Consider the following 27844-nt stretch of genomic DNA (forward strand, 5'->3'; position numbering starts at 1 on the left):
AGCGGATACGCAAACCACTCGGCCGACTCTTCTTCAGTAATTACACAAATAATTTAAAACCCAGTTTCTTACAAGTGCTATTCATTGAAATATTTACAACGTGCTGTGGAGTGTCCTTTTTTATTTTAAAAACATGCTATTAATTTATAAGTATGAAGATAAACTTCGAAAGACCTCTACACAAATAGATTTCAATGTTAATATGCTCAAAAGATGCAAACAAGCTATTGCTCTCAGAAAGCAGGCAAGGGTGCATTAGTAGGTGCGCTTCGGACACAAATTTCATTTTCTTTTGCATGCTAAAGATAAATAGTAGAAGCCATATGAATTTATATAATGTTTGTCATTTGAATTCATGGCAGCTTTTTTTCTTTATTTGCACTGTAGAAGATGCTTTTGTTTTGCCTAATGTTCGCCATAAAACAGACACATTTACATATCCTAAACTTTCCTCATTTTATATATTTTTCCTGTCCAAAGGTTGGGTGTGTGTAGGGATGATCCGAAAGATAATGAAATTGACAAAATTTATCTAATAGCCATTTAGACATTTTGCGAAAACAAACCCACCTTAAACCGCACCGCAGAAATGGGTATTATTTTTCTAAAAGCTAAGACAGTTTTAATACAGTCGATAATTACTTCGTACCAAAAGTTAGCAACCACGTAAATGAGGCAATCTGCTTCTTTTTCCCTCTTCATTTCTGGAAAGAAAATAGGATATAAATTCCCTAAAATATCAACCATCACGATGCATAATAACCAAATATCTCCTTATTTTCGCATTTATTCTGCATACTGAATTGAAGCGATGCAAACTTTACTTGCAAAAGATGAGGAAATGGAGTGGAACGAACCTCCCGGTAGTTACGGTGACAAATTACTCACTCGGTCATCCGGGCGTTATCCTCAATCACGACTAATTAGGCGGCTAACAGAACTAAATTTTTCTTATGAAAAATCGTCGTGTTTATTTTTTCTCTAAACAATGTTTAACGTGAGCATGAGGTTTTTTTGCTGGTGTCTGAATACAAATAAAAGAAGAGATAACTCTTAGTAATATTTCAGCTTTTGCCAATTAAAAACAAAAAATTCTAAACCGCTTCTTATTAGTGAAAGAAAAAAAAATACCAAGAAAGACAGCGGTTTCATTGAACTAAATAACAAACTGTACGGAGAACTTTACGCTGGTAAAGATAAAGAAGCAGAGGGCAGAAAACAATAAAGGAATAATTTAAAAACAAAACTCCCATATTCTGAACTTAAGAAATAAGGCTGTGGTTTGCCGATGAGTGAATTTGTGAGACAAAATTATGATAATACTTGTCTGAATGTATACACGAAGAAATTTTCCTTTTATTAATAACATCAAAAATCAGTTGGAATGATGCATCTGATTATGAAAAAGTTTGCGGAGCTTTTTTTGCTTTTATCAGAAAACAGCAAGAGCTTTGGTGACAGCAATTCAAAGTTATTCCGTAATTCAACTTGTGTGGATGATACTTGACTGAATAGCGATGATTATAATGGTTATTCTTTGTTCCTAATTAAGAGGTAAAATATGCAACTAATATTACTTAAATTAAAAACCGTTTTGTGTGTATTTAGTGGCGTATTAATAAAGGAATACGAAATATTAGATCGTTTGGTTAAACATAAATGCCGACAATCATGCAGTTTTTTCCTGAAGAAATGTTCTCACAAATTGACGTGAGTGCAGATTTTTTTATAGTCTTTGCCATGATTCAATGTTTCAACCTAGATGGAAACTTTAGTCGTCCTTGTAAAATCCTCAGAATGTTTACAGAGGTCTGAAATAGTCCTACATATCTTACGTTCTGAATGCACTTATGTTAACAGTCTATCCTCATCATGGATTGGCTTCATACAAACCTAATTACTGTATGATATGATGATTAATCCTATCGTATGATATCTTCTGTCTGTCAAAATGTGCATTATGCACATTTTGCAGAATGAAAAACAAATCACATCTGCATAACCATCTAATTCGCTTACATTTGAAATGCCCCTTTCCTAGGTAGGAGATACGATCCTCCAGCATTGCCAACCAAAGAACTGGCTGAGCTTACTGAGGCTGCAAATAATTTCAAGGCATTTCACATTTTTACTGAAATAAAAAAATACAGTAGTACAGCAGTCATATTTGTTAAATCTGTTCAAAGTTTCTCTCTCACCGAGAGACTTACATGACACATGTCATTAATACACACTTCATAATTCTCCAGATGTATCTTCTAGACCTTTCATAATTAAATCAGTTCGTTGTGTGATCGAAGCGTTGCAGAGTATCACACCATACCGTGTTTGTTTGCGATCTTTATTTTAATTAAAAAATAAAATATTTTTAAAAAAGTAGTAGATTTTTACATAACTGTGCTAATTACCATTCACTTTGTTCTGTTCTTTAATAAAAGTATTTTCACTAAAGAAATGCGATCTGTTTCAATCACTATGTATCAGATTAAATTCAACTATGAATCGGCACAGTAAATGTAGATAAAGTAGATCTATTTCTTCTAATCTTATCACAAATTCTAAGGTAAAGAATGTGACCTTCATGCGAATATTTAACAAACTAACTGACAGAAAATAGTTTGATATAACGAACAAAAATGAATTGAAACATGTCCCTTTAAAAAAAACTCAAGTGTTGCTTGAAGTTCCTTTGAACAACAGAAGCCACGGGAAAATCTTTTTACTTCACTAACCAAAGTGGGTATTATGAATTGATACAGAAATAAAAACAAATTTTGATACTTCTTAAATATTTATTTAGTGACGGTTTCTGTGTATTTAAGAACAAATTAGCAATTTAGCTGTAAGAAAATTGTTTGCATGTCAAATTAATACCTTTCGTCTATTTTAACGAGTGATTGTTAAAAGAAGTACCTTAGCATTGAGCTGAAATATAAAACCTTAAGGGAGTTTAAAAATACATGTAAGATCACTTGATAACACGCGAGAAAGGAATGGATTAAAAAAGCTCGCGAGTTTGAATAATAAAAGTCTGTAAACATGTCTGCGAAGACGTTTCAGGAATTACTAAACGGACAAATGACAGAAGAGGAAGTAATCGGGTTGATCTCTTAGTTTTTCGCAAGTCGCCTCATATTTAGGATGAATTCCAATAAATTGAACAAGAAGTGGAAAATAAAAACTGAGTGATAGCTCATAATCACATTGAGAATGACACAATGTTCCATTACAAGGAATGTTTATCACAATATTATGATTCATCCGATTGCTTGAGATTAAACTACTACAAGGGATATAAAAGCCAGCAACAAATTTAATATGAAAACAAACTGAAATAAAACGGTTTAAGTTGAGAAAGAACTTCTCAAGAAAGCAGTGTGAAATGTGAAAGATGTTAAGTATTTTGCCAAATGATCAAGCAATGATCTTAGAGACAATGACCAAAATTACATCAAAGCAATAAGGTTACGAGATGGCATTGGCAATGAAGTAGTTTCTAAACATTTGTAGCTGATTCCGACATTAACGGGAATCATCTCTGCTAGAGTTTGGGGGGCTTTCGAGAAGAATGGTGGGAGGTGTTCTTCCCAAGCTGTAATGAACAAATAGAAATGAGAATATCCACTTAATAGTTGCATCTCAGAGATAACATTAAAGAATGGTGCTTGCCTGAAGACCTTCAAAGTGAAGGCAAGATTCTTTACTTGGCCGATTTCGAGTTTGCGAATTTGCAGAAGTTAAATAAGCTTTTGAAAGTGTTGTGTTTGCAACGGATCAGAGTTTTTGAAGATGTTGAAAGATTTCTACGTGTTAATGCCAGAAGTCTGTTAAAGCTGATATTATTGGGTGAATGGCAATTGCTTATTGATTTTGTTTTTAAAAATGCATTGAAAAAAAAAACTGGCTAAGAATAAAAAATAAAACAATATTTCTGGTTCAGTCCAAGTTCACATGAAAAAGGAAATAATGAAATCTCATTCTAGTATCGAATAAATTAAACTAGATTACAGAAGGACAGTAAAGAACAAGTCCCTCTCATTGCAAGAAAATTTGAAAACAGCATGTCTTTCTAACGAAGATGCACGTCATGCAGGATACTCATAGAAAGAGCTAAATAACAAATATTTGTTTAAATAACGGTCTTAATGCAGATATAGAGATGAGGATGGTGCAGTACACTTGAATGCGAGAAACACGGGTAAACACATTTGTTGGTGATTAACGTTTAAATCAACAACATAAACCCACTGATGTTAAAGAAACAACATTGCACGAATAATGTTCATTTGTAAAACATACAATCCCCACAGAAAACCATACGAAAGTTAAATAAAACAAACGGAAAGAAAAAGAGAAAAATAAATAAATCTATTCATATCTGAATAGTCCATCCTCGAAGGCATTCTGTGAAGATTTTCAGGCTGTATTTCAGGATAAGAAACATCACCAATTACTTTTATAAAAGTACTTAATTTTTTTAAAGCAACAGAATTGTTAATTCTTCAAGCTAAAGTTTAATTTCATAAATAAAAGAATAATTCAATAACAGGGTGCAATATAAAACAGAAGAAGAGCTAACGCTTGACTCAATAAAACCTGCTGGGGTTTTGAACAACGTGTCACTGTTCTTGTTGAAACACTGCTTATTTTATTTCTTACATCTTTCAATACCTGTAGGAAATCTTAGAATAAAGAAAACTGAAATAAATATAAAAGTATCTGTAAAGAGATTCGGCGAACATTTCAAATGAATGTCTCTGTTTTGTTTGATTATGAGTCCACGTGTTTTATGGCGTTTCGAAGAAAGCACACCATAAGAGGATTAAACATGGTACAATCCACTGTTTCACTGCAGTTCCGAAATTCCCTTCATTACCTCCTTCACTCGGTGTTTTATTTTCAAGACCTTCACTCATGAGACTCTGTCACTTTTTCTGCGCGCTTGAATGGCTATCTTTTCCGATGTGCGCGCCCATGACAGGCGCGACCATCAGTCACCTCCGTATCTACAAGGAAACTGAATAAGTGTCATCAAACTTCTTCCCATCTGTCCCGATCTGAAGAGTGTTCATCTCTGCCTGTCTGCATCTGACAAATATTAGAAATTCTTAGCAATTCCGGTGGAAATAAGTGCGAGTGTTTGTGGTGGTGGGAGATGCAATCCAGAAACAAGACTGAATGTTTTCTCTCTTCAAGTGAGAATGAATAGAAAGAACAATCTTTTTTTTTTCATTTTGTAAAAAAATAAACTACGATAAAGTACTCTGAATCATAATGCGCTACAGAAAGTGTTACAAGACTTCATGAATGGTTGGGACTGCGGTCATAATAAACAGCTCAAAACATTACGGAACTAACCGCTGAAGACTTGAGAAATAAAACTATACCAAACAAGAGCTGCCTGCGCTTGTTCGGCTCGTGGAAGAAAAACGAAGGATTTTTAAGGATAAAGTATTTCAGGAGACACATTGCTACCTTATTTGCTACCTATATTGCCTAAAGATTTTTAAGGATAAAGTATTTCAGGAGACACCTTGTTACCTTTAAAAGCAAATCGGGTAGAAGCTGTTCCCTGTATAGATGATGCCTGACAACGATTTTAAGGATCATTACACAGTATTTCATGAGTACGAAAAGAATGAACACACATCTCTTATATTTCTCCAAAAATGTTCCCTAAATGTTTAGTTCAACTACAATAGCGCAATTCAACAACCTAGCCTAGCGGGAAAAAAAATCATTCCAGCAGAGGATACTAGTGCAACAGAAATTTTCAAACTTCAACTGTAAGATTGATAGGAAATTATTGCATAAGCTTATTGTTCTTTAGTTCAGCGTCAGCTAAAGAACAATAATCACACACGAGTCTTGAATCTATTTGTACTAAATAATTTAATTATTTCTCTTAATTAAAAATACATGCTCGCAACTTATACTTTTTGCAACACTGCATGCCTTTTTCGCTTTTCGTATAAATTTCGTCATGCTTTGCCATTTAAGTTTCGATATTATAGTAGTATTTAACAACTAAACCAGAGCATGAGCTCCACACACCTGCTTAACCAAACGGAATACGTGTGCAGGATTCCTTGTAAAATAATTTCTTTCGGTTATTACTTTAATACCTTTTCAAAATACTACGCGATAGAGAGAGAGAGAGAGAGAGAGAGAGACTCCTCTTTTGTTTATTCAAAATATAAGAAAGAAGATATAACAAATTCAGAGGGAAGTTAATAGAACTAGATATTGATACCTCCAGTAAAAATCACATTTCAGATTTACTAAAATAGTCAAAAGAACGACACATTTGCATACCTTATTTTTTTTCAATCAAGAAATTAATGTTAGAAAACTCATATTTTTCTAACAGCATTCATGAAGAGCATATAACACTTCCTATCAAATCCACGGAACCTAATTTCTACCCTAATTCCAAAAGAGATGCCAAATACGAAATCTAGGATCTCTTCTAGAAGAGAAGAATTCACAAGTGCGAAATCATTTGATATCAGATCGAAATCTCTTTTCTGCTGAACTGCTCCAGTAAAATGATCCCATGTAATCAAATGGGGAAATTCTAATCCAAAAATTTAATAAAACATATCCTGCCGCTGGCAAGTCTTATACGATTTGAAACCCAATTTTGGTCATTCATCTGGTGATTGAAAGCAAACTTAACAAAGACGGACTAAATGTTTTTATCCTTTTCTGGCTTACAAGTTATATTACTGATTCCTTATTAGTTCCCTGCTCTCATAACTGCATCACGTTTGCCTCTAAACGTCACTATCCTATCAGTTTCCGCTGTTTAAGTGTTAAATAACCATATCTCACTAACTCATGCTAAAATATCAAGTGCTTTTTAATGCCGTATTTTTAACCTGATGCCTGTTATTGATGCCACTTAATAGATACTGTCCTTACTAACAGAATTATTCTAATAGCTCTTCCGTATTTTGAAAATTGCACCTGAATATCGTAACATTAAAATTGTGAAACGCCCTCCCTTGGATAGGGTAAAATTATCTGGCATATCATTACACATCGTCCAGTTATAACACTGAACACCAAATGTTTACATATGACAAAAATCCAAGGGACTGCGAAGTTCAATGCGGTTCTTGATGAGCACGAATCTCTATTAGTCATTTCTAGTATTCAACTGGATTTTAAATAGCTATGAGCTTGAAAGTCAGTCTTCTGCACATCTTTCCTACACCAAATGACCTTTACTAAATATTCTGTACTCTGGCGCTAGGAGTATCGAAAAAGGAAAAGTTTCCGGATACTCCTGGGTTTTGGTTGTACATATGCGCCAGTCATTAATAATCAATCTGTCCCTTGAAGATACCTTATGCTCAGGCCATTAGGGCATCCCTCTAATACTTTTAGTGACACCTTGTTCGGTTGAAACAAGCTCTGGCACATTTTGTTCTCCTACATAAATAATAAAGAAAAGAAACCGAACAGTCTCTCTGCGCAAGCACCCATGACAGCTAAGTGATTTTGGAGCTTTCTTCTTTTTATATGAGGCGGTTGCACGCACACACACACACACACACACACACACACACACACACACACACACACACACACACACACACACACACCGAAACAGAATGGTGGTGGAATTCCAATTTATATTTTTCAGCACACCAATTTACAGTGCTGAAAAGCATAACGTAGCTTATTGTGGTCTATTGTTATAAGAGGTATTTCTGCAAATTGATAAGCAGTGTTTCTTGGTGGAAGCTGGTTTACTTTGTTTCATGTGAAACGATTGATGTGATGATGAAACCCATGAATTCCCATATTTAGTTGATGAAACAAGTTTACTTTTCCAGAAATTTTGTGTTCGTTAACTCCCATGAATATTAAATGCATTATTGGTTTAGAACCTTTCTTGGATGGAGATGATAGATTAGATTAGATTCTAAAGTTTCTAAGCAATAATCAGTTTTTTTTGTTTTTTTTTCATGTTGAGGAATAAAAAATGAATGCGTTTCACTTTATATTTCATGAACTGTTGCTCTGTTCGAAAATAAAACAGTCCTTGTAATATTGAGATATTTGTTTATAAATCTGTTTTATTATAAATAACACTTGAAATGAAACAAAGCGAGTAATATTATTGGTAATAGTTTCGATATTTCTTCTCCTGAACACCGCATGGACTCACTCCTCGACGAGTATTCTCCATGTTTCGCTAATGTGGAATGGAGCGTTGTTATGACGAAAGCTATTTGCATTTGGTGGTAACCTTATTGCATTAAGCTCGTTTACTTTGGCAACTAAGCTAATTAACACCCAAAATGTAGCCACCAAGTAGCCATGCACAATAAACAGGAAGACAGAATATCTTGAATTAAGTTCTATTCCATTTTCTGAGAATAATTTCTCTTTGCGCTACTGATAGCTCGTTCTGTTTACGGCAGGTCTATAAAATTAGCAAAACCTAACAAAAAAACTTCAAACAAGGATTTCCATCCAAACACTGAAGTAACAAATAGTAGGAATTCGCACCGAATCTAGTATGATTGGGATCAGGTTTTACGGAATATTCTATTAAAAGTAGATTATCAAGTGTTCCATATATGATATAAATGATTTTGAATGCAAATCATACACAGGTTTCCACTAATTAAAAGTAAATATCCAGATTTTACATACCAACAAGCGGGGGGAGGGAGGTTCTCTTGTTGGGAATTCGCGACTAATATTAAGTAACTGCTTTCACTTACCTTTTAAGTTACCTGAAGAGGAAAATGTAAAATAATAAAGAGTTTGACGCGTAGATAGAAATTAACATTTTTATATTCGTATATAATTAAATGCTTAGATTTATGCTGTGGTTTATAACTTAGGTTTATACCAAGTTAAACTGTAGACTACCTGAAACATTCTTAGTTTTTTTCTTTTTCTTTTTCTTTTTTTTTTGTCATACGAAACTTTGGTTATAAAAGTCAGGTACGTTGATCTTTGTTCTTGTTTATGTCGCAAGACAAGAGTCCATAAACACCGGGAGGTCAGCACGGTGAACATGTTTATAGCGAAGCGTCGACACTAAATACGGATCAACTCTGCTGAAACTGTTCCGATGATTTCTTCCGGGAAGGACAATATTACGGAGTGTTACTCTGAGTTTCGCAGCAAGAATTTGAATGCTTGTGTTGAATTATCCTACTGAAAACGTTAAGGCATCGTATACTTTGTACTTCCTTCTCGTCGATGAGAACTGCTGTTGGAAGGAAGTACAAAGTAGAAGAGGTGAAGCTTTCAGTGGGATAATCCTACTGCGATGAATAATTATGTAGTCGTGTTCAAATATCAGTGATGTGGGTAGACGAAACCAGTACCACGAGCACATTAAGTTTCATAGTGTAAGATTGCTGCAGAGAGTATTAATTATTTTAAACCGAGTTTCCGCTGATAAGAAACGCTTGTGTATTATTTGTTGTTTTAGAGGACTTCAGTTAGGTTGACAGCTCCAGACTGTTACGTCTTTGGAATAAACTATTGGCTTAGAAATATTAAAGAAATCCGCCGAATATGGATTTACCGATACATTTATCTGTCGATTTCATCTGGAAGAATGTATTAGACAGAAATACAAAATAATGGGCAACACATTGCTGGCAAAAATGTACCTTCTTTTTCACTAAATTGTTTTAATAATTATTCTGATTATCGCTTTACAAAAGTATTCAGTACTAGAGATAGCATTGAATACTTTTGTAAAACGACTCGATTATTTACTTCTGTTGAATAATCGCTTGAAACTAAGGAATATTTGGTTAATTTAGGAACAGAATGAATGCTATTAACTGTAAACACTAAATTTTTCATTTTACATTATCTAAAAAACGAAATAGCTGTAACGGCCAGATGCATTTCAGTAATATATCCGGCAGATAATTTAATATTTTCTAAATTGATATTTTAGATGAAAATGGCTTCCTCAGACTTACTCATATTATTATGAGATCTCAAGGCAGTCAGGGACTCACCCAGGGAATCCACACTACATGCACCAGCTATAATACTTATTCTTGAATTCATTCACGCTGCTTGCACACACAACACTCAATGAAAATCTATTCCAATGACACACCACACTATCAGGGTAAATTCTAGATCTCAACCCTTCTTAACGACATTTATTCTCAGCTTCGAAGGCTACCCTTTTGTCCTTTCTCCATTCTCCATAAAATAAAAAATTCCATCAAGTTAAATCCTGTATCACCCTTTCAGAAATTTGTAAGTCTGAATCACACCATCTCTCTTTCTCCTGTTTGCTAGCGTCTAAAAATTCTCAATTTGTCTTAATAATCAGTATTTCACATTCCTGATATCACCCTACCTATCTTTGCATCAACAGCAAATAAGTGTATGCCGCTGTGGCCAATCCTTCCCAATGTCATTAATGTACAGATTGAATAACAATAAAATGTAAGTTGCTAAAACATGACGGTCCCTTAGTAACCCATGCTATTCATTACAAAGTAAAGATTCTCTGTAAATCCATTTCCGAATGCGAGAGCTAACAAACTTTTTCAACATTTTCACCCACTTCCCCCAATCCTGAGATATGATTGATCAGTAGTTAAATACGGTCTTTGCACCACCATTGTGCATTGGGATTACCATATACTCTCTCCACTCATGTTGACTCTTCCCTGTTCTGAGGTTCGAATTATATATTCATTCTGTATGCATTTGAATCCGTCCATTTCATAATTTAATACATTTTTGGATTATATCTAATTCTTGCTGTTATTTATAATTCAAATTTTACTATTTCTGCTTCCATTTTACTTCTTTAGATTCTTACTTTTAGTTCCATAACAAAATGCTATTCGACTAATTAAAAAAAAAATCAAGATTCTACAAGACATAACTACTTTGAACAATGACATCCAGGTATGTTTTCATATCAAGAATATTCTCATATGTTTCCTCATAAATGTCTATTCAAATATATTTATTTTTAATTTTAAAATTCGATTTTATTAGTTGGGTATGCAGAGTAGCTGTAATTCTCAGCAGGTTTTGCTTTCATTCTTATAATCTTTTCTGAATATTGACAAGGCTAATAAAACTAATCGAATTAAATTGAGACTGCTGGTTTATAAAGTAAAATTTTTTTAATTTATTTTATTTTTATTTTTTAATATGTATTTATTTATTGATTGCTAAAATATTTATACATACAATAAACATCTTGTGTGACACTGCACCTTATAATTTTACAGAGTTCAGCACTAAGTGCTGCATTTCCTACATTGGATTTGAATTAAAATTTTTAATAATACTTTTTTGCCTTTATATTATGTTTTTACAATACATATTCTTCCAATATTAACAATGAAGATTATGCAGAATTTTTGTATAATTTTTTATTTTTTATTTTATTTTTATTTTATTTTATTTTTTTAAGTTTGAGAAAGAGTGATTATACATACGAATTTCTGCATTTGCTTATAAGGATTACTTGTAGAGAAGTGAGGCAAGTTAATCCCACCTACTTCGAAGCTTGGGTTAGCTTTTATGAAGAGAGTGGGATTTAGCCTTCACTATTTGTGTTGTTGCTACTGTTTACGTAGTTAAATAATAATAATAATAATAATAATAATAATAATAATAATAATAATAATAATAATAATAATAATAACAGAGGCAGGGGAACTATATCATAATGGGAGCAACGGAAAGAATCTGTGTCTGAGAACGAAAATGTTATGTAACTGTGATACTGACAGGGATGGGCTACGAGGAGTCATTTCCATGACTCCTCGTAGGCATGGGAATGACTACGAGGAGGTAACGATTTCGACTTTGTGTTCGTCTAGGATAAGTATAAAGTACTAGAGAAGAATAGAGATCTGCGTTGTCCAATTGTGTCATGGAGGTCACAGACAAATGAATACGAAAGAGCATGCAGGTAGATTATTGTGTCTTTACACGAATGCTAGGCGTATCAGAAACAAAGGGATAGAATTTGTTGCTTTCGTCAATATTTGGAAACCTCAGATTGTGGGCATTATGAGACATGGCTGTCAGAATCAGACATATTATAACTGGTATCGAGTGTAAAGGGTACAGTATTTTTAGGAAGGATAGAGAGAATAGGATTGGAGGAGCGTGCTGCTAATGATTTCGGATGACTTGAATCCAGTTTGACTTGAGAACTATGATTGCAATACTATTAACAGTTTTTCATGTAGCAGTTAGCCTGCCATAACTTACTAATACAGGGTGTCCCAAAATTCACGCGAGAAGTAAATTTGATAGAAAACACAGGTGTTTAATTAAAAATTGTAATTTCTTATTGATTCGTAAAGTATACAGTATAGGGTTATGCATGGAATAGCATATCGGATAAATGGCCTCCACGGCTTTGCTGACACATACGCACTCTTTTCCATGACCGTTTTGCATAAATGTGGCTGAATTTCGTTGATACAGCGCTCAATTTCCTCCTTCAAGGCGTGGGTGGTCGTGGGCTTGTTGGCATAAACCTTAGACTTAAAAAAATCCCAAAGAAAAAAGTCCAACGGCGTTAAGTCACATGATCTGGGCGGCCAATTCTGATCACCAAAACGGGAAATTACACGACCAGGAAATGACTCATGCAGTAATTGAATTGTTTCTCGGGCTGTATGGCATGCGGCACCGTCTTGTTGAAACCACATGTCGTCCACATCCATATCTTGCAATTTAGGCACAAAAAACTAGATTATCATGTCGCGATAGCGAGCAGCATTAACTGTTGCCTTACCAGCCGCATTTTCGAAGAAGAATGGACCGATGATGCCTCCAGCCCAAAATCCGCACCAAACAGTGACACGTTGTGGATGCATTTGTTTCTCAACCATCACTCGTGGACTTTCTGAACCCCAAATGCCACAATTTTGTCGATTAACGAAGCCATCAAGATGAAAATGAGCCTCATCGCTGAAGATGATTTTGTTCGAAAAATAAGCATCCACTTGTTGTTGTTCCATAATCCATTCAACGAACTCTCTTCGCTGCGTGTGGTCAGTAGGCTTCATTTCTTGAGTCAATTGAACTTTGTAAGCATAAAGATGCAAATCTTTCGTGAGAATACGCTGTAGAGAGCTTCTCGAAATGCCCAATTCAAGACCACGGTGCCGAATTGATGTTCCTGGACTCTCAGCAACACTCTCACGAACTGCTTCGATGTTTTCTGTTGATCGACTTGTTGAAAGACGGCCAGAGTGTATAAGATCACTAATTGATCCAGTTTCCTTGAATTTTTAAATTAATCTTTTCACAGTTGATGAAGTTATATCACTCTTCCGACCATACTTTGTACGAAAATTGCGAACTGTAGCTGCCAAACCTTCATTATTTTTAAAATATTGCTCAACAATGAAAATGCGTTGTTCTTTCGTGTAGCGCTCCATTTTTAATAACCCTGAACTGTCAGCTGTCACGCTGTCTTTTTTTTTTTCTCGTTGGCAACACTTTATCGCACAAATGGCGCTCAATTTAAATCTTGTGTGAATTTTGGGGCACCCTTTATATAAAATTTTTAAATTAAAAAGTAAATTTATTTGGATAGAATGAAGAAAATAACGTGAAAATATTGCTGATATGAAACCATACCTGGATGTTGTTATTCAAGTAGCTCTCTTGCAGAATCTTCATTTTTAAGTAGTTGAATACTATTTTGTTATGGAACTAAAACAAAGAACCTCAAGAAATAAAATTTAAGCGGGAATATTTTTATTTAAATTATAAAAAACAGCAAGAATTAGAATATAATCTAAAATGTATTAAATTATGAAATGGATAGATTCTAGTATATAGAAAAAAAAAAGAAAAAACAGGAAAACTGTAATAAACCAGGGGAAACTAAGCTAGCATTATTAAGTGTTAATTCGGATATCTTAGCATAGCATCACTAAATTCCTAGCTTCGTATTCATTACAGATTTTCTTATTTTTGGGGTATTTTTATAGATTTGCTATTCCTTCACTTTATAATGTAATACTTTATTGATTAGATTCTTCTTGATGCTCTGTGTTTTCATTTTAAATAGACTTGTTTCACTCATATTTTATTTCTTGTTTCTTCGCAATTTCTAAACCATTTTCAATCTTGTTCTGGTTTAGGCCCAATCCAAAAGAATCCTTTAATGATTAATTTCTTTTTTCTTTAGTTTCTTTTATAGAATGTCTATTATATAGAACATCAGGATATGCAAATCAAATTTGGATATTTGATAAATGTAAATGAAGAATATTGAATTATTTTTTCGCGAACATTCTTCAATATTTACGATGAGTTTCGAAAGTCAACTTTAATTTGTAATTTAAAGCAACCAGTTTCATCATCAGCGTGATTTCATAACTTTGTGCATCGCTATAAAGTTTATTTATTCACAATCAGTATTACTTGTAGTATTACTTGTAATACTACAAGTAATACGAATTTGTATTACTTGTACTATACTTGTAATCAATTATTAAGTCTATTGAGTCACATGACACAATGTTTCAGAAATTATTTTACTGTAATTAGAAAGCATTCAAACATGTAGATTTTTTGCAGAAAGATACGTTTATTGCCTTACACTGTAAAGTAATACACACACGCGCATGCAGCGTGTATATATATATTATTAAAAGTTTTAATGACTGATACCGAGAGATAATATGGCATATTTGAAAAGATACTACTAGTTTACTAGTTTCGTTGAAGTGATCAACATCTTCAGGTATCACAATCAAAGAAGTATATAAAAAATTACAGAGACTTAAAATTGCATTAACAGAACAAATACAAAAGACAGTAGCGTGTTTGAAAACAAAATGCGCGCTTGAGTTGAAAATAAACGTAGACTACGCGCTGTCACGAGTTCGCCAATACTGAACAGAGGCAATGTGTGCGTCAGAGAGTTTGGAACTTACACTGTTGTCGATATGGGAAGAATCTAGAGAAATTTCTCCAGATTCGACAATCTTTCTCTCGAACTCATCATAGCACACATGGATGTTAGAAGTTTGAGTCCGGTTCGCAAAGTGTTGGCGGCGTTCGTCTAAGTTAACTGAAAAAAGAACGTGGCTAGAGAGAGCGCTGGCTCTAGTCCTGTTGTAGGAGATATCTCTACGGTGTTCTTCCAAACGTAGAAGGATGGATTTAGCAGTCTGGCCATAGTATGGCTTTCCACAATCATATAAAATCTTGAACACTTCAGGAAACTGAGTTGGAAAATATTTCTCTTTAGGTTTACCAAGTGTTGAACGAAGTTTTGGGGACGTAGTAAAGCAAGTTCTGAAGTTAAACCTCTTGAGAATTTTTGCCATTTTTGGTAAAAGAGAGCTGATGTAAGGCAAAGAGATGAAAGCTCTTGGGGAAGAGGGATCTTCAGAAGTAGTTGAGTGACTGGGGGAAAGAAATTAAAGCCTTTTGTGTTAATTTTATTAGGAGAAAAACCATTATTAATAAATGTGTTTTTTTTTTAAGAAAAAGGAGTTCATCTTCAATTTCTGCTTCTTCTGTAAGTAAAGATTGTTTCAAATCTTTACTTACAGAAAAGATTAGAAAACCTACTCATACTGATAGATACTTCATGCTTCCGCCACAAACTATCCCTCACAAATATTTGGTATTATTTCCACCTTAGCTCACCGAGCAAAACCTTTACTTACAGAAGAAGCAGAAATTGAAAATGAACTCCTTTTTCTTAAAATTTTTTTTATTAATAATGGTTTTTCTCCTAATAAAATTGACAAATAATTATTTTTAGAATTTACTCGGGATGTATACATTTAGAAAATTAATATTTGTACTGACTAGAACCCGAGGAAGTATAACACAAAAAACTTTAATGAATCACGACTAGTTTCATCGGTGTCCCGACTTCTTCAGGTGAGTAAGAAATAACACAAAACTTATAAAACTAACAAAGTAAAAAGCATGGACTTTTCAGCTTAATAAAAAGAAGAAGAATAGCAATTGTCATATTTGAATTAGTGGCCACGTGCTATTGTTAGCGTGAGTTGAATGTTAGTTGAGTTGAGTCTTACGCTAACAATAGCACGCGGTCACCAATTCAAATATGAATGTTACTATTCTTCTTCTTTTTATTAACCTTCTTTACCCACTTTTACAACTCGTTGTAAAGGTGGGTAAAGAAGGAGTTAAAAAACCAAGTTTATAAAATTACTTGGTATCCTTAATATATATTATCCCCAATGTAAAAAAATTTTCATATCTTTATCTCATCCAGAGTTTCTTATTCAAAGTAAAAGCACCTTGTAGCAACTTGTATAGGTAAAGTTGATAAGGCTCTGTAATACTAAAAACCTTGGTATTAAGCTGACGAGAACATAAACTACACTTCTGATAAAACCTTGGTATTTTTTATTTATTTTTTTTTTTTTTTTCAATCGCAGAAAGTAAACTTGTGTGGATCGAAAAGAATTGGAGAAGTTTGTTCGGAAATATTTACTGCTTTGGATTTGAATGGTGTTCTGCATTTCGTAAAATAAAATATCAAGGTAAGACTTTGTTTAGATTTAATTGCTATCGCTTTCTTTAGCCTACGCTTGATATTGCTGGCAGTCCTTTGCGGCTGCGGGATATTCTACAAAAATTTCTGCTGGCAGGTCTTTAGACCTGCGGGATTTTTAATTAACGCTCATACGCAGTTAAAACGATATGAGCGTACCTGACCTCGACGTATTCACTGATTTGCTCGATAAAGAGACGACTCTTGTACTTATTGATAAACTCCAAAGAAGTTCCAGCTAACAGCATGGCCTACTAGCATGATTGACCCCGACATCATTATCGAGTCACTCGATAAAAGGCTAGCACTCACTTTTATTAAAAAGCTTCTCAAAAAGTTTGAACGGGATTGGCCCGGCTACGTAAATTTATATTCCTCACCTTAAGTCGACGTTGAGGAAAATGAAAACTCTCCTCAAATGGAGGAAAATCTCAACCTAGTTGTCTTTATCTCTAATCTTTCTGATCAAGGAGAAATCCACGCTCGTAAGAAGAGAAAAACTCTCGCTGCTGAGCCAACAAATGTTGTTGGCTCAGCAGCGAGGATGTTCCCATTTCAGATCCCTCTGCTTCCCCCAATGAAAAGGTGCCACCGATTATCCTTAGGGAAAAGCAGAGATGGACTACACTCAGAACCATCATGGCTAATTTACAAATAAGTTATACACTTGCTAAAAATGTAGACGAAGGTATAAGAATTCAGCCCACCACGGTGGCGGATTATAGAAATCTTACAAAGGAATTGGACGCAAGAGGAACTCAATATCACACATTTTCACTTGCCTCCGAAAAAATTTGAAAGTAGTCCTACGAGGAGTCTCCGAGGATATTGACACGGATGAAATAGTTACTGACCTTAACTTACAGGAACTACCTCCCATAAAGGTCACTAGAATGTTTATATCAAATAAGACACCTATGCCTTTGGTCTTGGTTGAGATTCACAACATTTACAAAGAAATCTTTAATTTAAAATCAATCTGTGGACTCAAAATCACCTCAGAACCACTGAGAAAGAAAGCAACTTCTGGACAGTGCCACCGATGCCAAAAATTTGCCCATGCCCAGAAGCTATGCAAAGCTCAGTTCAGATGCCTAAAATGTGGCGAGAATCACCCCACAAACATCTGCGCCAAGCCAAAATCCACCTCGGCTGAGTGCGCTAATTCTGGGGGTCCTCACCCTGCTAATTATAGAGGGTGTATACATCACCCCAAAAACAGATGGAATGATCCAAATCTTCAATCTACCGCGTCATCTAGTACGAGAGTTCCTGAAGCTCAGGCTACTCAGTTCTCCAAGAGTGAGATCATGACAACAGGTGCTTGTCCATCATTAACTGAGCCCCTTAAGAAAACGAATCTTCAACATCAAGCGAGAACATATGCTGATGTGGCCCGCTCCAAACAGATAGTACAAACCAAGAACCTGAATAATCCACATTTAAATCTATCAGCTGTTATCACCTCTTCTCTTGCAAACATGCTGCAGGATTTCAGCAACTCAAATCCATCCTTAAGTGTCACAAAAAGATTCTTACAGAAAACCCAATCCATATTATCAGCACTCCCTGATGTATAGGAAAAAATCGCCCCAAACTCTCTTAGGATTATCGGTTGGAATGCCAACGGTATAAAAAATAAACTGTTAGAAATCCAGGAATTTAATAATAGATACAGCCCAGATATATTACTAATCAATGAAACGTACCTGAGGCCCGCTGACACCCTGAAAATCAGAGGGTATAAGATTTACAGAAACGACAGACTTGGTTATAGAGGTGGAGGTACAGCCACCCTTATCAAAAACGATATCAATCATCATTCAATAACCAACCCTACTACCACCAACCTCGAAATCAGAGGAATTAATGTCGTCACAAACTCAATTGGAAACCTGAAAATTTTTTCTGCGTACAACCCTCCATTAAAGACATTATTGACCTCAGATCTGGATGCCATCCTTGGAATAAAAGGACCGGTCGTCATTGCTGGAGACCTCAATGCAAAACATCCTGCTTGGAACAGTAAAATGGTCCAATATTTTTATTGGTATCTACCAATAAAAATGGTCGAATCATTTCTAGCTACACAGGATCAAACTATGCTGTTGTGGCTGGACCTACCGAACCAACTCATCTCAGTACGTCTGGCACTGCTGATATCCTGGATATAGCCATCATGCAAATCATTAAACCACAGTACAGCCTTATATCACTAAACGAGCTGTCGTCGGATCACAACCCAATTCTACTGCAATTGGGAGAACAAGAATGCCTGTCTCCTCCCCTCATTCAGGCATATCGTGGGAGAGATTGTCTAAAGCAGCGCTTCCCAAACTGTGGGCAGCGGCCCTCTTGGGGGCCGTAGGTTTTGTTGAGGGGGCCGTGAAATAATGAAAACAAATTTAAAATGTTTTAAGACTAAGTAGATTTTTTTCATTTTAAAAGAAACGTATTTAACTTTTATTATTTATTATTTCTTTTTTGTTATTTTTTTATATTTTAATGCAAAAATTCCCACCTTGGTGTTGGTTCACAAACTTTGCTTCCTGTATATTTCAGCTCTTAATGAATATTAGTAAATATTGTTTATTCATATGTTTCATTTCAAAGCAGTGGTTAATTGTATTTACTTCGAATGCTCTCCAGGGAAGCTCCAAATCTTCCTGTCCCATTCATCACTCGTTCGTAATCAGGGACTGTTGATATTGACTTTATATAAATATCAAAACTCGTTTTGTATTATCACTGTCATCCAAACTAGTTTTCTGTTAGCAATAAAGGTTTCGCATATACTTCACACATGAAAAAAAAGCTTAAACAAGTTCATGTGGGGAAATAGTAACTCGCTTGCAGTAGTAAACAACACCCCTCCCTGACAACCACTATACTGTAGAGACAATAAGAACAAGTACTTTTATTATGCCAGTGAATAAGGTATGAGGAGTCTGTGTAATATATTTCTCAACAAATAGTGCAATTAGAGACAACTGGGATAAAAACACACTAATTAATAAATCACATGTCCCCCTCATACAGAAACTATGTATATATATATATGTATATATATATATATATATATATATGTATATATATATATATATATATATATATATGTATATATATATATATATATATATATATATATATATATATATATATATATATATATATATATATATATATATATATATATATATAATGAATGTTATGGCAGTTTCACATATGGAATTCGGTTGAAGAGAGTTAGCATTTCAACTCAATTGTAAGCTCTGCTTTTATCTTTCGGTTGCACGATCTTTTGTTAATACCTAACCAATCATATGCACATTTTAATAACCTGCCTTTGCTGTCTGTTTCGCGTTAGGATTAATTACCTTAAAGGGAGAAAAGTCACAAAAGAGAAAAATGTTCCTGCTCCGGGGATTCCCTTATTCGGGTAATATTCACTAATTTCATGTTATCAGTCTGTGGTGTGCCAGTATCGGTAAGTGGTGATATTATTTGATCTATTCTACGTTAAAAAATTTAACCCTGACATGGATAAGTGGCTGATAAAAAATAAAAAAAATTCCCGCGAACAATCAGAAGAAGCAGAAACAGACTTAAAAAAAAGGACAGTATTTCATATTTTACCAGAACAGCCCGCATCGTCTTCAGAACCAAACGGTAAGAAGCAAAAAATGTAATAGATGCATTTAATTTTTGCAATATTCGCTGTGTATGTGTTGTATTGAATATAAATACAATAAATATTATAATAATATATCTCTCTATTACGATTTTTTGTCGAGGGGGGGCCGTGAAATATTTTAATTTTTGCAAAGGGGGCCCTGACATCCAGACGTTTGGGAAGCACTGGTCTAAAGCACTTTAGGGATCAAATTGGACCCGTCCCTCACATATGCACACCAGAAGATGTGGAATCTGCAGTGACTAGCCTCACCCAACAGATTAAGTCCGCTATAATGGTTGCAACCTTCCAGAAACCTGTTTCCAAGCCTGATCGTTTGCCTGAGGACATCATGGACCTTATTAGAGAGAATTGCAGTGCTAGGAAGAGATTTCATAACACTCGCGCGCCTCAGGACAAGACAGTGCTTAACAGATTGAATGGAGCAGTAAGAGATGCACTTAAAACACATAGAAACCAAGTTTGGGATAAAAAGTTAGCCTCTATCTCACCTATTGATCACTCTATCTGGGGACTACTGAGAAATATCAAAAATAAAAACAGATCCCCCCCTATAGTCTCAAATCTGGGCCTAGTCCACACAGATGCAGATAAGGCAGAAGCCATACTAAAAAATCGTGAGGATCAGTGCAAACCTTCTTATAACAACTTAGATTTCAATCATCTGTACAAAATCCACAGACAGGTCAGGCATGCACTAAACCTCACAGATACCAGTGCTGACCATATTGTACCTGCATCACCTGTTGAATTATATGATATTATTAAAAAACTTAAGAACAATAAAGCTTCTGGATCAGACAGCATCTCAAACAGGGTGATCAAGCTGCCGCCTTGAAAAGCTATAGTGCACCTGACCAGTATAATAAATGCAATCTTAAGACTTCACTATTTTCCTTCCACCTGGAAACTGGCTGATGTGATTCCTATACATAAGCCAGGCAAAGACCCACACTTACCGGAGAATTATCCTCCAATCAGTCTCATCTCCAATCTGGGTAAGGTTGCAGAGAAGGTCATCCTCTCACGACTCCAAACCTCAGTAAATGACCTAAACATCCCCCCCCCCCCTAAAGAACAGTTTGGTTTTCGACAACACCATATACTACCCAGAAAATCCACAGAATTGTCGAATACATCACCACCAGCTACAACTGGCGCCAGTGAACAGGAGAGCTGTTTTCCTAGACCTATCCAAAGCATTTGAAAAATCTGGCATTTTGGACTCCTGTACAAACTTATCTCAGCCGGTACCTCACTAAAAATGGTTCATTTTATCCATTCATATCTTCAGAATAGATCAATGGAAGTAAAAATCAACGGTTATACATCCTCCCAGCGCCATATCTTTGCTGGAGTGCCGCAGGGATCTCTACTGGCTCCATTGCTGTTCTCTATATACATGTCAGACATCCCGCACAATCCGATGACTTCCATTTTGGCCCTGTATGCGGACGATACGGCAATACTAACCAGATCTCTCAGACCCCATTTCATTACCAGAAAGCTTCAAGAAAACATTCTAAAGCTGGAGGGTTGGTTCTCTAAGTGGGGACTGGAAGTCAATCCCCAGAAAAGCTCAGCCGTTCTTTTCTCAAAAAGGCCAATGTCTCTACAGGAGATGTGTTACTATTCAATACTAAAATTCCGTGGCAGACAGAAACAAATTACCTGGGTGTAATTCTCGACAAAAAACTATTTTTCAAGCAGCACACCAAGTCTGCGTGCACAAAGGCATCTAAAGCCATAGCTCAGATCTATCCGCTAATTAATAGACATAGCAAGCTCAGCAACAGAATCAAATTGCAACTATACCGGATGATGATTCGTCCTATAATCACATATGCCTCTCCGGCCTGGACCCACACCTCTAATGCTAACATTATCAAAATACAGCGAGTGCAGAACAAGTGCTTGAGGATGATTGGGAACGCCCCGTGATATGTTAGAAACAATCAATTCCGCAGAGACACAAATATTCCCTATATTTTCTCTTTTCTACAATCCTTAGCAACCAAGTTTTTCCTAAAGACATCCCACCACATCCCAACGATTTGGGTTCAGCAAGCTGCAGCATACGATCCAACGGACATATTCAAATATAGAAGACCAAAAGCTATATTAGCCTCCTATAACGATGCATAATCTCCATGCCCCATTCAGAGCGAGCAAACTGCCCGTAAATTTTACCCTCACTGTAACCAAGATAGCGGGGATTATGAAAAGCATCTTGCTTCACCCTTAAATTCCCAGATAGCGGGGAATATGAAAAGCATCTTGCTTCACCCTTAAAGACATAAATGTCAATTGTCAAAACCTTGGTATTTCAGGGTCTAGCTACTCACTGAGGAGATCTCAAAAAAGGTTGAAACCAGTCTGGGTAGTGACACTCCCACCCATAATGTATAACAGTATGCATCTTCTAGTGAGATGTGTTTTTCATTATGGGAAATACTAAGAATAGTGATCAGAGCTTTACCCACCTTTACAACGAGTTGTCCTGGTGTTGCACTAGCTTTTAGCCTTGAACTACGTTCAGGTGCAAATTAACTGTTTTGCATACTTGGGAGAAGGAGTAAAACAACTAAGTTTATAAAATTACTTGGTATCCTTAATATAATATATATTATCCCCAAGGTAAAAAAATTTTCACATCTTTATCTCATCCAGAGTTTCTTATTGAAAGTAAAAGCAACTTGTATAGGTAAAGTTGATAAGCTCTGTTTTACTAAACACCTTGGTATTTCAGGGTCTAACTACTCACTGTTTCTAATAACTTTGTCTTCCGTGACTTAATAAGCTTGACATCAGCTGGGTTCTTTCCATACTGTGCCCTAAACATTCGCTGCACTGTAACTGGAGATTTTGTTTCTGCCAGCCATAGAACACACTGAGCTTTTTCCTGAAATTTTTTAAGAAAATCAGCGTCAGCGCTACTGGTGGCAAAAGCGGCAGCGCTCCTGATGGTTTCCATACTGAAGATACCAGTATGGAAACTTTATGAGTGCCCAAGTTTACCCAGAAACAAAATTTATTCAGTAAGTTTCATTGTTAAAATATTATAGACAGTTGAAATCAGGGTAAACATTTGTGGACACCCTGTATATAAAATCAGAACAATGTATCCTTTCAATTATTGGGACAACCGTACGTTTCAATGCTATCATTTACAGAAGCACTATACTGTATACGCTTATAAATTGCGAAGCATATACAGTAGTTCGCCAACCAATTAGAGATCCTTCGACGCTTCTGCGCATATCAGAAAAAGGAGAATCCATTCCGATAATAGGGTAATCAATCTGTCTTCTGATGAGTTTGTTTATTATTACAGCTCTGAAAATTTAGCTTTTCTTTTACGAACATTGCTGTTTTTAAAGTGTAACTACTATTTTGCTTGTATAACAGTTGGAAAAATGTACCTAGAGTATTAAAAAAATTAAAAAAGATATAGTATAAAAAAAAATTTAATTGAGTTTATTTTTTAAGAAAGTTTTCTAATAAAAAAAAATAATTATACAGAAAAATAGAAATTTTTTCAAATGAACTTAGATATTCTAAACTTACAGTTGAGAGAACTGAAACACTTTAATGTCCTAAACCGATTAATTATTTATGAATTTTTGTGACTCTTTTAACAAACCCATGCAAAAAATTGTTGGAAAAAAATATCATTATCAAATCCTTTTAATCTTCGGAGTCATCTGAATCGATGTCCGAATCGCCATCACCTTCACTTAAACTGATCACCAAAAGTTCGCATAATTCTTCGATAATTCCGTCTTTGTCCCAATACATATTTTCCAATGAGGTGTCGACATGAAAGCAATATTTTCCCCAGTTTTGAACTGTAATACTTTCAATCGCCTGTTCTGAAAGCTTAAAAAGTTTCGACATATCAATATCCCCAGTTACGTTGCGATGGCGAATGAAACTTTTCACTTTTGCCCAAAGATACTCAATAGCATTAATATCGCAATGATATGGTGTTAGCCTCAAAGCTAGAAATCTATGCTCTTTGAGCATCGTGTCGAATTTAAATAGTTTAGTTGTGGGCAAGTTTATTTTGACCAGATTAAGCTATTCAATTTTTCGCATATCTGGGGAATGAGAAATGTTATTTGCAGAGAGCCAAGCCATAAGAACTTGCTTCTTATTAGACCAATTTGATACTTTGTTTAATCGATGATACGAAGCGTTATCAATTATAACAATAGCATTTTTAGGAAGGCTTGGAATCAATTTTTCTTCTGCCCACTTTTCGAAGATCGTAGAATTAATTTGTCCATGGTAATCTCCAATAGTTGAATTGGCTTTGTATAGTAAGTTTGAATTCGGTAAAAAACCCATTTCTCCACCCGCACACAAAATTATTATGCGCCGCGAGGAATTTCCGGTTTGTAGCAATCCAAATTCTTCTTTAGACTGCCAACATTTTCCTTAAGTTAAATTACTATCAATCCAAGTTTCATCTGGATACATAATCGGTCTTTTCTCCTCCCTGAAACGTCTTATTGATCTCAAATACTGCGTTCTAGAAAAAACAATGTCATTTCGCTCCATAATAAGTTTCTTTTTATTCTGGGACTTTTTAAAACAAAATCCGATTTCATGAAGTATTTTCCTTAAAGTTTCTCTTTTCCAAGGAAAATTAATTTTTTCTTTAAGCACAAGAATCAATTTCGGAACAGTTGGCACTCTTTTCTCGACCACGTAAAATTTGTGAATAGCTCTTCTTATAACGTCTACATCAAAATCATTCAAAGCTACGGTTTCGATGGATTTCTTTTTCTGGCGCTTTTTTTAGGAGATTTAAATTTTGGCTTACCTTCACCTTTTTATTCCCTACGAATTCTTGTAACAGTTGACCCCGATATGCCCGCAATTGCACTTGAACCTTTTTTGACTTGAGAAAGGGGAACAAGGAGACGGCCTTCTGACGATTCTTTTTCGCAGAATGTCAGCACATTATTCAATATGTTTTTGCAAGAGCTACTGAAACGTGTAACAATAGAACTTGTTGACTGTACTGGATCCATCATACAAATTAATAATAAAAAAATAATAATGCAAAAAAGCGAAAACAAAAATCAAGCTACTACTAGTACAGCGACAGACAAGCACGTGATTTCGCATGTTGGCCACCAATTCGCACATCCTTCATCTCTTTCTGCCTTTCAGCATGAATCGACTATTCTTGGCAAAATGCCAAGGAGAGACCTACAAACGGTGGGCATACTATACTTGGAACAAAGTGCATTACAACTTCTTGCGGTAAATACACGTTCACGTAAATGTAACAACCAACAGTTATCAATAACCTGATGCATTACTTTAGTAGAACTATAAGTTACAAAACAATTTAACACAATTTGAACAACGTATTCTTTATTATAATAGTACACTAAATTACTCTTTAGTTCTATTTGTGCGAGAATAAAGAATCGATTTTTGTTATTTCCCGCTGGGGTTAAATTGCATAGCATACTACCTTGAAATGATTATTTATTCCGCTAAGTGGAAAGCATAATCGTCTTATTGCAAATCTACTAAGATGACTCACTCGAGGGCGAAGAGTCTTAGCAGCGCAGCACAATTTCCAGCAGCATCATCAATTTTTCATTCTCATTTCGGCTATAATTACAAACAATTACTATCTGTATAAACAAATTTCAGTTTGTGAGAAAGATTCTGCTTTTAGCAAAATGTTTCACTAAACGTTCTCTTGTCTCGAATAAAACTTTTGCTATCAAGATCATGTGATTTTGTTAGAAACTTAATATGAAAGGTGAATTAATGCGAAATCTTCGTTGGATTCCTTGATTAATTTCGAACAGTACATGTATAATTAGTTGCGTAAGAAGCAAACTTACAGCATCTGGTAACATATGATTCCAAACACATTGGCACTCCTCAAACTACTTGTTAAGGAATTAAACCAGTTTCGACGGGCGCGCCGAACAAGTGCAGTTCTCAGTAACTGGATAACATGTTTGTTCAACAAATATTTGTAAAGCTGAACAATACAAATCAGGAAGTAGCATATATTCAAGAGTAGGTTCAGTTGTGTAAAGGTTGAGATTAATTTATTGATGCTGCCAAAATCTCTCAGATCTGTTTAAAATAGACTATCGTGAAACTAAGCTGTACTAGTGGAGGGGGGAAAAAGATATCTCGAAGTGATGGAAACTATACATCTTTATAGAGTACAGTAGAGGAGAGATATAATTGGAAGACCACTAGGAAGTTTCGTGCTCATAAAACAATTAGTAGGTGACTTATAAATGGCCAAATAGGAGAGAAGAAACGTAAAAAATATCAATGTTGATTTATTAATTCTATTGTTTATATGCTCAATTAAAGATCTTGGGACGCATTTTAGATAGGAAGGATAGAATGCCAAATGGCAACATTAAAGTGTAGTTGTAATATTCTCAATGGCGGAGTTGATTTGAATTATTGCAAAATTCTGTTCGACGCGATACAAAATGTGACGGCATTTCCCTACCACTGAAGTAAGTCATCAGAAGGCTATTTAGATATGTTGAAACTGCGATTTCGTAGTAAATGCCATTTCTTTTTAGGGGTTTTGTTATCCTGCAAGTAGGTGTCCTACAGTGCATTACCATTAATTCCTAGAAAGAAAGTAATATAATGATTTGACTTGAACATTTAACGAGAAAGAAAAAACAACAGATCATATTATAATATATTAGTAAATTTTTTAAAAATTTTAATAAAAAACTTAAAAGAAGAAACAAGTCAAGTTTCTTAAAAGAAGAAACAAGTTCATATAAATGTTCCTTTTTTTTTTTTCGTAGACACGAAGGAAAAACGGGCCTGAAAACCGGGGTCTTTCACGCGCCATAAAAACCATCCATCCCAGAGAAATTTTTTTTTTGGAAATGCATTGACACAAACATTTTTGGTAACGGCAAGTTTATTTAAGTACGCAATCAATTAAATAAAATACATAAAAATAGGCAACGCGTATGAATTAAACTAATACAAAAAAGATTTCCTACCTCATGGATTTATTCGAGCTTTCCCCAGGTGGTTTAATAACTGCTCTCAGAGAAGTCGAAAAGATGATTACTTGCCCCATGAATATTCTAATTCTGCTCTACAATTAGTACTTACTTCTCAAATAAACATTAATCAACGAAAGGCAACGCTAGGCAGGTGCTGTGTTCATTTAAGAATATTATCGGCACCATCATTACTCTAATGCATGGCCAAACACATCGGCAGGAAAGTAGTGCATTTACCTGTGTACTAATCTGTTGCTCAACTCAAGATAATAGCAATAACAAAAGCAAGTGTTCTTAATTTAGAACATTACTTTTGTCCACGAATAATTTATTATGATGCAAGTGCTTTGTTATTCCTAATGAACTGTGAACATTTAACTATGGCATAAGAGATTCAAACCGGCACTGTACGAACTTTAATGAACGATGAAATAATTTTCACGCCTGAGTGTATCCGTGGGCAATTGTCATTTCACACAAAAGAACGGCTTCTGAGAATTGTGTTTCATTGCAGTGAGGGGTTTTATTTAGCGTGAGGTTTGAAACAAATACCAACGTTGTTCCGAAGATGTACCATAA

Source organism: Typopeltis vanoorti, chromosome 16 (genome assembly GCF_054136105.1).
Source record: "Typopeltis vanoorti isolate ZY-2024b chromosome 16, IOZ_Tvanoo_1.0, whole genome shotgun sequence".
NCBI classification, from domain to species: domain Eukaryota; kingdom Metazoa; phylum Arthropoda; class Arachnida; order Uropygi; family Thelyphonidae; genus Typopeltis; species Typopeltis vanoorti.